This window comes from Cyanistes caeruleus, chromosome 3, assembly GCF_971803275.1.
Source record: "Cyanistes caeruleus chromosome 3, bCyaCae1.hap1.1, whole genome shotgun sequence".
NCBI lineage: Eukaryota > Metazoa > Chordata > Aves > Passeriformes > Paridae > Cyanistes > Cyanistes caeruleus.
Genome location: NC_141703.1, coordinates 27,591,460 through 27,602,656, shown reverse-complemented (window position 1 = coordinate 27,602,656; position 11,197 = coordinate 27,591,460). Strand labels below are relative to the sequence as shown.

Below are 11,197 nucleotides of genomic sequence, written 5' to 3'. Positions count from 1 at the left end.
CTTAAATATGTACTTTCTTACACAGTGATGGTGACCCGTGAAAGTTCCGCAACAGCAGGTGATGAGTAAGAAATCTTGGTGTAAGCTGAAGAGTGGATCCATTTAATGAAAAAGCATTGCCTTTATTTCACTCTGATAGTAGCTACATGTTATGGGAAAACTAATGCCAAATATAAAAAATAGTAGAGTCATATTGATTTAGGGTTTTCATCAGTCTAGTCATCAGATTTAGAGTATTTCATCAGTCTAACAGTAGGAAAATTGTTCCCTTAAAATCAATGCTTCTGTTAGATACTGAATATCAAGCTTTTGTCTTCCAAGATTTAATAGGGAAAATCCACTTATCCCTTTGATCAATCATGGGTGACTTAGTCTTTTTTTTGTTGAAGTCTTTGAAAATCCATCTGTATAACTTTCATTACAGTGTTAATACCCTCGAGGCTCTAAACAAATTGGGGGAAAAAAAGAACGAATATTTCTCTCAGTCCTCAATACCATCAAATACATTGTGCTTTTTAGTGATAACTTAAGAAAAACAATTGGGAGGAATCACAGTCAAATAACATAGCAAAAATACATTTTTAAATAATAATAAGAAAAGTATTCATAATTTTGCAAATTTTCATAAGACTGTTTAAGAGTAACATAGGAAGATCTTTTCTCTGTTAAGAAGATTAGAGCTTTAAACATTCTTCTTAACACAGTGATCCAGGAGTAGTTAGGGTGTTAACACAGGTGGCTTTGCAGGTTTCCAGTTTATTTTTTTTCATTCTATTTCATGAGACAGGGAATTTGCTATCAAATTTTGACCGAAAAAACCCTACTCTTAAAACTAAGATGATTTGGGTTTTTTCTAATAAATAAAAGAAAACAACCTTTGTGGAATAGTCAACATTTTTAGGATAACTGAAAATAAAAGAGAACTTCAAAAAGTAGAAGTTAGGCAACTAATAAGTGAACATGATCTACTCAGTGTCATTTTTCAAGCATAAGAAACTGCAGAATATAGACTTTACTGCCTGTGTCTGTTTGCAGCCCTGAGAGACTGTGCATGGTCCCTGTGAAAAAATGCCTGGGCTGCAGTGTTAGTGATATTAAAACCTAAGAATATACTGATGTGCTAGCTAATTAAATTTAAACTAACTCAGATACATTTGAAATTTGAAATTATACCAGGATTTCTGAAATGATAGTGTTTATATATCTTAGATTTAAAAATTAAATAAATGGGATTAATTCAATCTTGCATGAGTGCAATGATATTCGGACATTCCAGCTCCATGGGTAGGAATCAGTACAGTGATCTGGCAAAATCAGAACTGCATAAAAATAGCACATGTGAAAAATGCCCAAACAATCTGCCTTAAAAATAATAAGCTGGCTAAAAAGTGGCTATGAAAACTGTAACAGTGGAAGACCATAGCCTTCAGAGCAGATATTAAAACAAAGATGAGAAAGAAACTACCTCAGGAGGAAAAATGTATTTCTTTAATGGTGACTTGGGACAATATTAGAAGCCTCTGATATCTTTAGACTCACTACTCACCTTCTTTGTTTTCACAGGAAACATGTCAGTGTGGGAGCTAAGTTGGAACTTGAGTAAAGACCTTGAGGTATGGCCCCTGGAAAAGACAGTATCAGTGCTAGCAGACGTGAGTGAATTATCCACTACTAAAGAGAGATGAAGGATTTTATCTGCTTATTATGGGCAAGTACTGATAAATGATTGTGTAATTAAAATGGAAATTGAGTCCTGCGCTGCACTGGCTGCGGTGGGAGGAGGCATCCTGAGGCAGTGCGAGTCCTTATGCTCTGGTGGCAGGCACAAGGTTAAACATCTGCTCCCAGCTCTCAGCATCCAAGTCAATCAGCTGGTCATCCTTCCCCCTTTAATCCCTCCATTGCATGCTTTGAGACTTGCAGGCACTAAAGGAACAAAGTGCTACCAGCAACAAGAGGTTTGCCACGTTGCCTCAGGTCCGGTAATTCAGTTACCCTGGTGTAGTGACCAGAAAGCAGTACTAATTCTGGTGAACCTGCTTCAGAATTTATCTGAGGAACACAGTCAGTCCCCATTTGTGTACTAAAACAAAGGGAAATGGAAGTTTGAGAGGAAATTTTTTGTAAAAGAAAATTATTCATGTTGAAGTAAGCACATGATATAAATAACATATTTAGTAATAATGTTATTATAATAGTGATAGTAAGCATATAAGCCAAGCTAGGTTTACAAAAAGAGGTAATAGATTTTACTGGACCAGTGAGATCATTGGAATAAAAAAACAATGAAACTGAGAACCTTTCAAGTGCTTCTTCACTTTGGAATTTGGTAATTGGCATGCAAACCAAACCATTGCAAAGGTAATTACATGAGCTATGTTTGAGAAATCAGTCTCATCAATCATTAGCCAGTTACCAAAAATACACACTCTTCATAGGTAGGAAGAAGGGAAGCTGTAGGGATCTTCTATCACAGTTCAGAAGCTTCTCACACACTCCAGAAATCCCTAATAACTCAATTGATTTAAACGTCAAATTCAGCCCAGCAGAAAGCCTAGTCTTTAAAGCTTAACACTAGAAATGTCTCTATGTATTTTTATAAATTATACACACATGTGAATTACTCAGTCAGTTTCTATCATATGAAGAATATCAACAGGTTATTGCTCCACCCAGCTCCCAGTCAGGCATTACCTTTCCTCACTCCCAGCTGGACCAAAGAATTACTGAGAAGCTCCTAAAGGCAGAGCTATCAGGGATGCTAAAGAGTAGGATGTGGAACACAAACTGGGGAAGAACTGTGTGGTTGTGAAATCTCTTTATGGATGCAATAAAACAGGACAGTGGGGGAAGATAAAGGAAGCGACTAGAAATGTGGATTGGAATATCTATCCTGTGTAATGGATGCCCTGCTGAGAGGTACCCTGGATCAGCATAGCTGGATCTAGGCAGCACGAAAAAACACTTGGTTCTGACTGTGGTCTTGGCAGCAGCACGAGACCATGGTTCCCAGGCTGATAAATCCTGCCAGTCAGCTCATCAGGAGCTACATGCTGCTGAGCTGCTGTGATCTCCACTACCTAAAATGTTACAGCACAGTCTTCCAGCATTGCAGTATAGGCATGCTTTAAAGATATTTGTCTAGAAGTGAATATTAGAGGGTTAACTAGGGAGAAGGGATTGCTTTGGAAATGCAGACTGCTCAGCAGTCTTTATCCTATATCCCATGTGATCTCTACAGGAAAAAGACATCTATCTTTATCCTCCTTCCCATCCATGTTCTTCCCTCTTTCTTTGCACCTACATGTTCAAGGTGTGTATGAGGAACTGCATGGATACTGATGATTTTAGTGCTTGCTACTTAAGACATAAAAATAAGTATTGTCCCTTCTCAGGGAGGAGTGTGGAGCCCTCCTGAGCTAGAGCTAAACTGGACATGGTGGAGATGCATCAATGGAAACAACAGAGCAATTCTGTTCCTCATATCTGCTGAGGCATTCCACCACACATGGAAAAGTTTTTTGCTGTAAAATCTCTTTTAAACAAGCTGGGTGAGATAAAAGTAACACAGGAAGAATCTAAGAGAGGTTCACAGGGATGTGTTGTGTGTCTCTTTCATAAGGTGTGGAGTGGCTGAGTACTACATGGAAGAGACTCAATTTTCACTCTCAAACTCATAAAGAACTTTTTATGATCAAAGTATGCTACTTCAGTGTTAATTTTTCAGCAATATGAGAATAAAAACTAAAAATCCATTCCAATGCACAATTCTGCTGGAGGGAAAAGTGTTGACTGACTTCTGACCATTTGCTTGTTTTACTTGTGTTAAAAATATTTTCTTGACCTACCGCAGTGGAACTACAGACAAATTGATATGATCCTTTTTTCTATCATTTTCAGTCCAGTGAAGCCCAGTGTTACAATTATCCTACATCTCATCAATTGTTAATGTGATTTCTTGGCTATGAAAACAGTGAAATGTCAAATTTAAGCCTCTATGTTAGACTGAAATTGTCCTAGATTTAAGGGAAGTAGAGACTACTTAAAGTAGGGTAAATTTTTTTACTTACATAGTGTTTGTCACAGGAGCAGTCTTGGTGCAGGCCCAAAAATATGTCAGGATTAGTGTCAGACAGATCCATGGAAAACTGAAACCTGCATAATATCATAAAGGGGTAAACTGGCAGAAGAGGTTCCATAACCTCCATTTAGAAAACTTTCCCATTTCTTCACTCAGAAAAGTAACTTGGAAAATTAAAAACTTATAACAAATACTTGCCAAACTGCACTAGGACCTAAATGGCCTGTTGTATTCTGTACTGGTGACTCACAGACAGTAACAACAGCATGGTGCAAAATTACTCTAATTAAATGCCTCTAAGAAGACTTTGACATTTTGGTATGCTTTTCATCTTGCAGAAGCAACAGACAATGGTGCCTAAAAATTATTTTTTCACACATTTTTATTGCTACTGTGTCTGGAAATGTGTTAATACTTTTTAATAACTGTCATTTAATTTTAACTGGTTTGTCCATATTGAATGCACAAAATATCATAACTTTAAGAAGTGCCTGCATAAAGGATTGAAACTGTAAGGGCTATGGCCTTTTGTTGTGCAAATGACCTGTGAAGAATATAATTCCTAGGAGAAGGTGTATAGACTCAATCCAGGTCTGTTTTTCCATAATGGATACAAAGCAAATACCTTCAAAGAAAAAAATAAACAGAAAATCCTTCACTTGCTCTGCACTCCCAATACAGGTCTGAGTACAATTAAAGCACTCTGAAGAAACAAATATGAGGAAAAGAGGGGAAAACACCTTTGAGTTTCCTTAGACCATAAATACAGTGTGTTTATACATTACTGATCCATCAAGTTATAAATGGGAGTAGTTCCACAATAGTTACTGCTTCTCCTGAAGGTAGTGCAGGTGTTCTGATGGCACTCCGTAGCACAGCCGGGACAAGAGTCAGTTCATCCTAAGAGTTCACAGTAATCCATGAGCAATTGTGACAAAACAGGAAAATAACCCAGGAAATGAACTCTGTGAGGAGCTGCTGGCATTTTGCATGGTGCCTCGTATCTGTTTACTGCTACCACAGTACTACTTTAGGTTTTTAGAAATTTCTTACATCTGTCATTCTGAAAGATTCTCAGCCACAGTTCAGCCATCAGCTGCTTCCCTACTACCATCACTGTTTCCTCTACTGCTGCCTCAAGTCCTTCCATTGACCCACACAGGTAAGGTTGCTTCCCTGGTTCCTTCAATGTTGTATGTGAGGGTCTCCAGTTGTACTGCATGCCACATCTTTTGGTCAGCACCACTGTCTGCTGTCCAACTTGTAATCAGGCTTTTTGTTAAGAGGGCAGAGATGTTCCCCAAACTTCCCCAAAGTTTAGGGAAATGACAGGCTGTAGCTCTCTGTGGGTGCAAAGCACAGCTCAAGAAGCTGTGCATTGGAAATATGAGCACTCAAGGAAGACACTGGGATCCAAGGGAGAGAAGAGATACTTGGAGGCAGAAGAGATCAGCTAGAGACTTCAGGAGCCATGGCCACCACCTAGAAGGAATGCAACTGCACAGGAAGCATAGTGCTGCTTCCCAGCACTGCTACTGTGTCAAAACAAAAATGAGTGGAGCAGGTTACTACCTGAGGAGAAGCACTGGGCTTTTTGTTTTTAAAGTTCTTACAAAATCTGACTTTTTCAGACACCTCCTTTTATGCTTTCACTCAGTCTGACAGATATAATCCTCCAGTAACCAGAGTTGTAATCTCTTTTAAATGTGCTTTTATACTTTAAACTTAGACAATGAGAAGAAGGGGATATTTAGGTCCCTACTCAATTTAGCCTTCTTTGGAATTGGTTATGGTTTTGCACTTTATCTGTCATCTTCTCAACCACTATAAAATTTCAGTCAAAATAGCTGAAATCATTCAAATGATTCTGAGCTGACAAGTCCTTTAAGCAGAGGTAAAAAATCTTTGCTGCTGTATATTTCCCTATATCTGTCATTTCAATGCATGAAAAACTGAATGCAAAATAAGACTTTTGACATGATATATCTTTTTCTCCAATTTGGTTTCAGTCTATGACCCCTATATTTAAGGACCTTTGTATTTGGCTACCTTGGTACTTGTAATGGGAAAAGTTCTACAGCACCTCTGAATTGTTTTTCAGTTTTGTCCTTGAGTAGTGTCAGTTCCTTGTTGTTAAACCAGATTTACACAGAGATTGTGACAGTAACAGCAGCAGCCTGTAATCTGTCAAGTCTGTCTGAAACATCCTTCAGTTGCCTTTGTAAATTTAGCGCATCTGTATAAAGTCTCTTGTGTAAAATGTATGTTCTGGTTTTGATCAAGTCCTCCATATGCTCTCTTCTTCTGGTAGTGGTATGCAAATGCAGAGATTCAAGGCATTTTGATACATCTCTTTGTATCTTTTTCCTGCTGCAGTAATTGCTTTGCATTTCTCACTTTCTGTGGTATATTGATGATAATGTTAACATGGAAAAAGGTTGTAACTTTCTTGGTTTCTACTTTTCAGGCACTTTTTATGGAGGAATTACCAACTGGCCCTCTCAGGTTTGTTTTTCTGAAGATTGTTCTCTATTCAGTTTTTAATTTTATAGTTGAACATCTCCTTTTTTTTGGAAAATTTGGGTCAGGGATTTAAAAAAGCAGGTAAGACTGTGGTTCAAAAATATCTTTCTGTAGCTTTAATTGCTTCCATTTCCTATTTCAAACTTTTGAGGAAATGACAGAAGGGAACTATCCAGGTTTCGAGTCTTTTTGAAAGAAATGTATGCTCACTGTTTTCTATAAAGCATAGAAATTTAATGTCCTCCATCCATTAAATAGAACAACTTGCAGCAAAGTACTTTGCCCTCTGCTGGGTTTTCCACCCTCCTAATACCTCACAGATATCTTACTTCAAGGGAACACACTTGGCATGTTGCTGAATGAGGAGCACCACCAGGAAGCATAGATAAAATAGAGGCATATAAACATAGATATAAAGAAGAAAACCCATCTTCTTGTCCTCAAGATTCACCTCTTCAAGCTGGAGTTAGACACAAAACCCATTTATTTTTTAAAGCACACAGCTGGGCAATGTAACCGTGACATTTCCTCCTTGTACTCTTCTGCTGAGGAGTTAAGAACATTCCTCTCACATGTACCGGGGACTGGTTACACACCTACGACTTTGGAAAGCTCAGCTGACAAGCAGTGACTTCCAGCTGCCAAGACAGTGTTCCCCTGCCATGCAAAGGACATCTTTGCATGTACCTTCCATTTTTTTCTTTTAAAACTTCGTTTGTTGTAATGCATTCACAGTAGCCTGCAGTCTCCCCCGGTTCCAGGCTGTAATCCCAGTCTCACCTGTGCTTTAAGAACCTGTCTGATAGGTGTAGCCCCTAAACCCTAAACCCACTATGGTTACAAATGGAAATTGCAGGGATAAGTACCTTTTGAATTCCACCAGGTGTGACAACTCTTAGACATGACTTGTGGAAAACAATGACACAACCCATCTCCCATCACTTTCTCAGAGGAGGAGTGACAAACTTCCTCCATCCATTGTCCTCATGGATAGAAAAGCTACCTTAGGATGAGACAGGCATTTTTCTTCCCCATGGTCTTCAGGCAGACCATTCATTGCCCCCTTATTGGTGAGTGCTTAAGATTTCATAGCTCTCTGCAAGCAGAATATCAAACACCATGGATTTCTGGTGTCTCCAGAGAAAGACAGCAGCTGCACAGGGTGTTTCTAAGTTTTGTGTTTCAGGGAGGATATACTGGGCCTGAAATGTAAATAAACTATCTGGATCCATTTTTTGATCCATTTGGAGCTTTTCACCTTATCTGTTTTAAGCATACAGGTAAGAAATACACATCCTCATTCTTAGTAGGTAATATTAAGCATGTACATGTGGTATTTCTCATTGATCCTTGATTACTGTAAAATATGTTGCAATCATGTGTGGATCCAACACTGAAAACTATCACTAAAACAACCTATCATGTTTATACCACATTGGAGCCCTGTATGTTTACTTATATCCCAAAATCCCCAGAGCACTTATGATGCTAAGGGAGTCCAGAGATTTTGGGCACCATTTGGTAAGTCATTTTTCTCTCAGACAAGTACCAGGAAATCCACCAGTGTATTTTTGGTTTTAGGTTTTCAGAATAGCTAATATTTCCATTCATAGCTTCAAATGAAAGCATAATGTTTTAATGTCAAAACCACTACAAATCTCTTATTTGGTTTCATCAATGTAAAAAGTAACATTCATCTTTCCCCAAAAGTAAAAGTGAAACTTAGTATCCTACAAATAATGCCTATAAATATCACAGAAGCCAATACATTAAAATTGGAAAGGACATACCAGATCAATTAGTTAATCTCCTTGCAAATTAATTTCTATTTCACATTATACGATAACATTTGTGTTTTCTAATTCTTATTTACCACAATCATTCAAATGCACAAAAGAAACTAATCACTTTAATGACTGGGAGACCTTTTTGAATGATTGAATTTTGGGGGAAATTAAATAGTACGAAATGTGCAGAAAACAGAACTTTCAAAACTGCATTAGGTGACCACATGGTGATCAGGAGTTACTATATCGTGTCCTTGAAACGGGCATGTCACTATCTGAAATTCAAATTCCCCAGCTTTTATATGTAAGGCATTTAAATGGTAAAACTCACAGGAAATTGAGCTCCCCTGTGGATATTTAAGGGTTACAAGCAAATATAAGTCAAAACACAGTTGATGTTGAAATTACAGTAGCCTAGTTACAAGGGAAATATACTGATGGAATGAACCCAGAAATAACTGATGTTAAATTAGCCTGGTAAATGGGCAATTAGCATGGATGTGGTGCGAACAAATATGCCTCAGGTTTTACCATGCTAATTACTCAGAGGCTTCATCATTCAGACCTTCACTGCCTTTTGTCTTTTCCTGCAGTTCGTAGGTACATGTGACATTGCAGCTAAGATTTTTTGTGGGAAAGGAAAGGGTACAGCAGCTTTGGTTGATAACCTCTGCGTGACATCCTCAGTTTGCTCAGCTTTGCCCTTCCCTTGGTGCAGTGTATGAGAAATGCCCTGGATCTACACAGGCAAGGGTTCTGCCAGGTGGGGCACCAAGAACACACAAGGTGAGTATATAGCCCTGGTAAACCTCAGCACATCAAATCTGGTTAAGCTACATCATCCATTCATAGATATTTATTTTTTTCAGCAACTATAGTGAAGACTTGGGAAAAAAAAAAAAAAAAAAAAAAAAAAAAGTCTGCTCTGTCAGGACCATTAGACTACTGAGACATTTTCTGAAGCTGAGGTAGATCATTAATGAGTGGTTTCAAACCGCTGCAGTAATTTTATTTTTTATGGATTTCCATTATTTGAGAAGTGGCAGAAATATATTAATTAATTTTTCACTGATGCATCTAAGTAACCTTTACACACAGCAGGCAAATAAAATCAACAGTGAAATCATGGTTTAATTATTTACCTAGAAACAACTCAGAATCAATACAACATATCTTACTGACTGCAAGAACTTAATCTCCTTTCTATTCTCTTCCTTTTATGTGGTTATCATGCAATCAGGAGACAAAAGATGATGGGATTTTGCTCACATAATTATAGCTCATCAAAACGGCCCTCATGAACAATTCATTCATCAGATTTGACCCTTTATCTCTTGGAGAATTATCTGTGAATTGATCATGGCTTTTATTATTTGGTTGATGAAGAGCTTTTTCCAAACACATCTGAGCCTGACTGTAGTGAGTACTTCAAGTGTTTGTTATTTAGAGTTCTCTGGTTGGATGTCAGCTTTCTCATATGGTATAATTATTTTTACTGTTTGATTAAATAGATGTCCTTTGCATAGTGGACAGATAAAAAAAAATTTAAAATATTAGTGCTGAAATCTTCTCAGAGAGAAAAGTGAATATGCTATGGAAACTTATTAGGAAATTAAAGCCCTGAAATACATAATGTAGGAATAATGTGAAACAGGAATAACAACTTACTGCTGTGTTTTACCACTTTATATCTGTCTCGGTATATCTCATTGTTGAAACACTGCCCACCCTTCCAGAATTTTGGGACTTTTTAGAAATTATTCAGTATTAAACATCAAGGCTGTTATATGTAGGACTTGATATCAAATTCCTAATAGTTTTGAGTTAATGTCAGAAAGAAACACCATTCTCTAGAAAAACAATGAACGTTCGGAGAAAATGCTGCAAATGGTGTAACACACCATAAATACCACTATAAGTTGCTTTCATGAGCTCTTAGAGTGCAGAATGTTATTTAGAATGCTACTACTACAGATTCCCCTCCTTCCACCATGCTTTAGGTCTGTTGCAGGTTTGTGGTTAAATAGGAAATGTCAGATTTCATGCTTTCATACCTATGCCTCCATTTAACTTTTTCCTTTAGCTTCTCCAAGACAATTTCTCAGTTATTGCAGAATGGAGATATTGAGTCCTGTGGTCTACCTGGAATTTTGACACTTCCTGAGAAAAGTGCTGTGCCCTCCCTCCTTTCTCCCCAAAGCTATAAACTCATTACTCTCTCAAAGAGAGGAATACTTTCTGATTTGTTCAATAAAAGAAGTAACACTAAAATAATATACTCTACAAGATGACTTAATAATAAAGCTGGAATTATACTCTTATCTGTTGCCAAAGTACTGTAAATTTGGGGAAAGCATTCTCACGAATTGTGCCTTCTCACGTATTATGTGTTGTGTCTGTCAGTCACCAAGCCTCTAACTTGTAAATTTGCATCATCCCCACCCTTCTGTCAGTGTGCTCTGATTAACTGGGCTCTCAGAGAGAAAATGTGTGTGGAGCCTGTGACAGCCTGAAAAGCTTTTTCCCAAATGTAATCCTCCAGCACATTTGCGTAAGCACTTACAAAGTAATGACTATCCTTTACGACGGGCCTTTCCGAGGTTTTATCTCCCCCCACTCTTGTAGACACAAATAATACTCAAGATAAAGTGCATGTCACATCTCATCGCTGCTTCCCCCTCTCCCCCGCATCACACAAAATCAAACTGGTACAATCTAATGTGGAAGAGTGACACAGAGTGAATGATTCATTTCAAAGGAAGGGGAAAAACGTAAGAAAGTGAGGAAAGTTCTGAAAAAAAACCAC

General features: G+C 37.8%; 1 long non-coding RNA gene across 1 annotated transcript; it reads left to right on the top strand.

Moving 5' to 3' along the window:
* The first annotated feature begins 1,559 nt into the window (after positions 1–1,559).
* On the top strand, positions 1,560–10,669 carry LOC111922687 (uncharacterized). Its single transcript, XR_015284283.1, has 4 exons — positions 1,560–6,586; positions 8,985–9,177; positions 9,632–9,810; positions 10,475–10,669. It is a non-coding gene; the product is annotated as an uncharacterized LOC111922687 (long non-coding RNA).
* Positions 10,670–11,197: the final 528 nt, after the last annotated feature.